Source organism: Quercus suber, unplaced genomic scaffold (assembly GCF_002906115.3).
Source record: "Quercus suber isolate HL8 unplaced genomic scaffold, Cork oak 2.0 scaffold_94, whole genome shotgun sequence".
Lineage (NCBI taxonomy): Eukaryota > Viridiplantae > Streptophyta > Magnoliopsida > Fagales > Fagaceae > Quercus > Quercus suber.
Genome location: NW_027069559.1, coordinates 1,030,455 through 1,036,561, shown reverse-complemented (window position 1 = coordinate 1,036,561; position 6,107 = coordinate 1,030,455). Strand labels below are relative to the sequence as shown.

At 33.7% G+C, this 6,107-nt stretch overlaps 1 long non-coding RNA gene across 1 annotated transcript in view; it reads right to left on the bottom strand.

The window, feature by feature from the left end:
* LOC112003712 (uncharacterized) overlaps positions 1-5,895 on the bottom strand; it is a 12,811-nt gene extending 6,916 nt beyond the window's left edge. Inside the window, exons 1-5 of the long non-coding RNA XR_010629388.1 lie at positions 5,307-5,895; positions 4,790-4,900; positions 3,532-3,637; positions 3,247-3,406; positions 1,203-1,379 (exon numbers count right to left, since the gene is read on the bottom strand). This is a non-coding gene — a long non-coding RNA (uncharacterized LOC112003712). The remainder of the gene's footprint in view (positions 1-1,202; positions 1,380-3,246; positions 3,407-3,531; positions 3,638-4,789; positions 4,901-5,306) is intronic.
* Between the last annotated feature and the right edge of the window lie 212 nt (positions 5,896-6,107).

Here is a 6,107-nt window from a genome sequence, read left to right as displayed (position 1 = left end):
TTTTTTTTTTTTTTGTTTTTTTTTTTTTTTTTTTTTTTTTTTTTTTTTTCACGACTCGCGCCGACTCACGCCGACACGGCTCAGACTCATGCAGATTCGCGCTAAATCGAGCTGATTTGTGCTGACTCGGGCTGTATTGGCCATATCGGGCAAAATCGCCGAAACACACCATGCCGGTGCCGAACAAGAAAATGAAAACAAACAAAAAACGGATAAAAACTTGTGACTGACTGTCTCTTGAGCCAATGAAGATGGAGATGAAAGAGGTTAGATTGTGATACTGGTGGCCTTAACCCCTTTCTTATTCTTTGCTTCTTCATTTTCTTCTTCCTTTTTTTCGCCAGAGCCTTTGCATTCTGTTCTGTTTCTTTTTTTGAAAAGTTAAATGGCCCCTGCCTTCTGTTTTTGTTACAGTGAAACGAAAGGATAAATGGCTTTGTTAACTTTATTTTGTTTTTTGTGCCCCTCTGACCAAACACGTGAGCCAGCCACATCTTCCTACCTTTTTTTTTTTTTTTTTTTTTTTTTTTTTTTTCCTTTTGTAATGGGAAGAAGCTATACCTATTTTAATATCTGCCATGTATATCATTTATTTTGATTTTGGTTGACTAAATACGTGAGCCACTAAGCCACATCTTTTTTATTTATTTATGAGGTGCCTCATCTATTTTGATACCTTTGTCAATAATTCAAGTGTCAAAAACTTTAGTGTACTTATTACTACCTATCTATTTATTTTATTACTATTATTATTATTATTATATGAATTTTCTATTATTATTATATAAAAAAGTATGCTTGGCAATATATTAAAATATAAATAAAAATATTTTTAATAATTTTTTAATTGCTGAGTCTCGCCGCACCCACACCCACCTTTTTCAAAAATTGCTGAGTCCCGCATCCACACCCGCACCCGCACTCGCACCTGCACCTGAGTCCCGAAATGCACCCGTGCTTCATAGATGATAAGCCCACAATATGGAATTTACAGACTGCTCTGGTGATGATATTATAGGCATACATCCTTGCATTTATAAAGATTGTTAAGTGTCATGCCATTGTTATTTATTGGTGACTTTTTTTGTCCCATTTGAGGATGACAAACACATACAAATCTATTGTTGTACATTTTAGATAACATGAATGAGCTATCAAAAAAAAAAAAAAAAAAAAAAGAGAAGAAGAATAGAAATGCAAACCTTGAATGCATGCCCGATGATGAGGAGAAAACAGAGGACATTAAAGCTACAACAGATGAAATTGGAGGCCAATCTTTCAGATCATCATCACTGTGGAACACCACACTGTAGCGCACAAGACCATTCTCCACACTTATAACTTCAACCATGGGCTGTGCCCAGCTTAATTAGCTTCATCTGTGATTTATATGAGGAGTGACAACCATACCAATAAATTAAGGTAGAGAAAGATAAAATAAACTAAATAGTTGCATGCCAGATAGAGAACCTATTAAGGCATCAGAGCAATATTTGAAGGACAAATTTGGGAATTTGTTCCTTGGAAATACTTGTATGTAAAACAGGAAAACAGGGCGTATTCAGGGTAACAAGCATCACTAAAAGTAAGAAGCTTGCAAAGAAAACGTAATGCTCTAAATGATTAGAGTAATATACTTTTAATCACAATGGGCAACAATGGTAATGATCTAAAATAAATATAAGGTCTAGAGGCCTAACCTCTATTTCAAGGAGATAACGCGTTAAGAGGAATTTCAAGTCTAAGCATTAAACTAGGGATAAGCATCATGAGCCATACACGAGCAATCCAAAGAGTAGTTAGCAACGCTTTCTCTTTCTTTTTTCATTTTTATAAATTTTTGGTTGACTAGTTGTACAAACTATTTCCAACAACAGAATGTCAATACCTACAGTGGACTTCACTGCTATGCATTAGATATTGAAAGCCCACTTACAACATTAGAATCAACAAAAACCAGCAACTTATTCAACTCCTTTGCAAGATGAGGAGCATAAAAAATAACCCAAAAAGTATAATTCCAATTCCTACAACATAACAGAGCTATCAAAGACTATATGCAAAGGAGAAGCAACAAAAAGTATGGATTTGAAAATCAAACAAACAAAACGGTAATTAAGGGAAAAATATATCATCTACCATATTAGGGTTTTTCTCTCAAAGATAGATCTTGTGTCTGTGTCCAATGCTCAAAATAAATATGTCAAGCATATCTTGCTTTTTAGTTCCAAAGGGATTGTGATGGTTAATTAATCCAATAAATGAATCCAAAGTATTTGTAACATCTGCATATCTACTGGTGGTCGCTTCTCATACTTTGCACTCTTAGATGCCCATGAAACATTTAAGCCAACAAAAGCAAAAAGCACGAAATATTTACTTAGGAACATGATAGATAGCAAGTACATAACCCTATAACATCAAGACTAGATGATTAACAAGTATAGGTTTGAGCTATAAGGGCACCCCACTTTCTTCTTAAAAAAGAATTATTACCAGTTGAATGAAAAAAGGTTTCCAAAACTATATGATAAATGGAAGACTGAATAGAGCTATTAAAAATTTAAATAGTTTGCTTATCATATGTCACCATTTAAGATGGACGGCTAAAGAAAACCAGATTACAGGATAAGCTTGTTTGCAGCATCTTTGAATGGATAACATGGCTTTTTTTTTTTTTTTTTTATAAGCATTGGGGTTTTTGTACTTAAAGCCTTTCCAATTTCTCTTTCTCCATCTCTGAATTATCTATTTCACTCACTACCTATCTATCTTAGTTTTGAGTTTGCATAATGTTTACAATGAATGAGGCCAAATGAGAACAAAACATTTTGCATCATGTTCTGAATAGATAAGACCAAAATAAGAAAATGGCTTAAAATTTGGAATAAGAACATAAAGTTACCTATATGTGAATTAGAATTGAATAGCCCAAAGAAAACAATTGTAATATGGCTTCATTGCTTTCTTCTGTTTTGTTGAACATATTAGTTACTAATTGGGGTCTGTCCATTTTTGAATGTCATTCCAATATTGGGCAACTACTGATGGGAAAAAACAAGAGAGGCATTTCTCAGCTCATTCCCTCCACTCCTGGTGGTAACATTCCATTCTCCCCCACACTACACACCTTTGTACTAGATCTCCTAAATCTATAACACTAAGCCAAGACACACTAGGTTTCATACCCTAACAAGTAATGGTAGAAATTACATAAGTTGAAAATTGGTCAATTAGCTAGCTCACCTTTCATTAGTCACCATATAATATGGATTACTCAGGAGATGGCCAATATACACTTCCTTGCTGCAGAATGAACTGATAAAGGAGTATCTTCTGTAGCGCTTTCTAAAATGTGCATCCATGAGTGACACATTGCTTCATAATAAAATGTACTTCCCCAAATCTGATGTTTGGTTGAAATAAGGCCAAAAGAAAATTAGATATTCAGCATGAGCTTTTTATAGATGGAGAAGATTATAAGTAAAAAAATGAAAGATGATTAAGTACAAATATCGAGATATGCCTTACAGTAGAAGAGTACATAGTCCAAGGTATTTTGTCTCCTTCTTGCCTGAATCCCTAATGGTCACCTTGTGCACTTCACAGACTTCCATGTAACGAAATACTTCAAACTCTAAGACAAGAAATAAGTATACAATATTACTTTATAAATAGATAACAAGCAAGTACCTAACCCTATAACTTTAAAACTTGATAACTACCAAAAACATTTTTAGGCTTTGAATGCCCCTCTCTCTTCTTTATAGTAGTATTACTCATAGAATTGTTATACCCAATGCACAAAACTCATGCTTTTGCCCTAACTACACATGGTTTGGGTGGAGGGCACTTACCATTGCACCATGGTTTGACTTCTAGTATTACTCATAGAATGAAGAAAAAATAATTTTCTAGCATTGATAAACAAAGATAAAAGATTATGTACAAATGTTACTAGCATCTTTGAAGTCATAACAGAGCTTTCTACAAAAAGCACTATGATATGATGTTAAGATTGAAAAATATTTTACGTGATGTCTAGACGGAAGAAGAGCAAAAAATTCCTAGGGCATTATTAGGTTAAAAAAATAATAATTATTGACCATGGAACAAAATACAAATGTGGAAATAAATTAGAAAAAAAATAGTAGAAAGGACAGAGTAACATATTCAAGAAACAAAATTTAAGTGCCTAGATCAAGTTTGGTTGGTCCTATCTTCTCCTCTCCACTTTTTATGGTGTCCTTTTCAAAATGGGCAACTATGTATTTATCAACTTCTCCCCTCTACCCTTGGTGGTAACATCCCACTCTTCTCCATCTTCATTGACAAGAAACACATGACTAAGACACGAAATCTATACGCATCCAGATTCAAACTTTTAAAGTTGTAACATCAAAGCCTGAAGATTAGCAACTACACTCAAGCCCTCAAAATTTAGGATAGAAGGTTGCATAAGTTGTAGATGGTAAAAATAAAAATATTAAATAACAAGGCCATATACCAATAATAAAAATCTACTAGTAAAGTTTCAGCACAATTCAGTTTGGGTTCTTTTTAAAAAATAAAAACAAAAATTCTTCCTTACATTCACACATGCATCCCGGTAATGTTGCAAATAGTGGTCTTACTAGATAGAATCATTGGTGATGGGGTCGTTGTGAGTTTGGCCTAAATTTGACAAAGTTGCTAGTAATTTCTTTGGTGGGAGTTTTTGAGAGATAATTAAAATAATAAATTGATATTTCAGCCAAATGACAGAAGTGGCAGAAGAGGAAGAAGTTACCCTTTATTGGTTCAGACTTGCTCACACGCCCTTAAGAAAACCAATGCTGACAATGTAGTTGTGAGTTTTGCCAAAATTTGATAAAATTAAGGAAGGTCATTGTTTGTTTACCTGAAATCAAGAAAATTAGCAACACCCACATAAAATATTAAACCGTAAATGAAATAGAAAGAGGTAGGCATTTGAATTTAGTTGTTTACTTTTAAATGCAAATGACTTAAAATTTTGTGACTCTGTTCATTTGATTAGTCTATCTAAAATTCCAAGCTTTTATTTTTTTAAAAATTATTTGTGAAATTTTATTAAACCCATCAATCAATTTTGGATACATCACAATATAGCTCTGAATCTAAGCAACAACAATAAACCGCACTAATTCAAATTTATGTGAATATGTTAAATTTCATAAATCTACGTTGTTAGTAATTTATTTTCCGTCGGAATTTTAACCAGAAAATGAGAATATTTAATTGATAGTATTTGTTTTCAAAATAAAAGAAGAAGCCGAACTAGTTACCGCAACGTAGGGAATGGAATATCAGTTAAATTGATGATTGGGATGTGAGAAATGTTGCGCCAGTCCTCTCCTGTCTCTCTTCGGCAACGTTTCTTGATAATTGGACAATCACCAATCTCTAATTCCTTCAATGGAGTTGTACGCAGGAAATCCGGCAACGACTTTAACTTTCTGCAGTAGTGAATTGTCATCTTTTGAAGACGCGGCATTATAGTAATACAGTCTTCGTCTTCTTTTCCTCCTCCTCTCGTTCCTCCAATCCATTCTTCCCACTCGCCCAAACCAAAGAATTCGAGATATTTCAAATTTGGGAATATTTTCATGTCTTCTTTCTTGTTTTCAGATTCTATTCCCAAAAAATCAACTCCAACTTTTTTCAATCTCTGCGCAAACGATATAGTTAATGATTCGAGGCACGGAATCATCCCCAAAGAAGGCAAACTCATTAACTCTGTAGCGTAATAGAGACCAAGCTCTTTCAAATTGGTTAAAGATGCCAACCAAATAGGAGACATTGTGGTGCCCCAGTAATAACTGAAGAAACAAGCAAGTTTCACAAAACTGATCACACTGATCTTTGATTTAAACACAGCACAGTAAAAGAATTGAATGAAAGAAACAGAGAAGAGAAGAGAGAACGAAGAGAGAAATAGAGAGAGAGAATTGAAGAGAACTCTTGAGAGAAAAGAACTAATTCTTGTTATTTACTCAATGAATCAATATTATACATCCACCTCCTATATATAAGCATTAATAGAAAATAGATAGAAACATGATATTTCTAACAGCACTAACTAACTT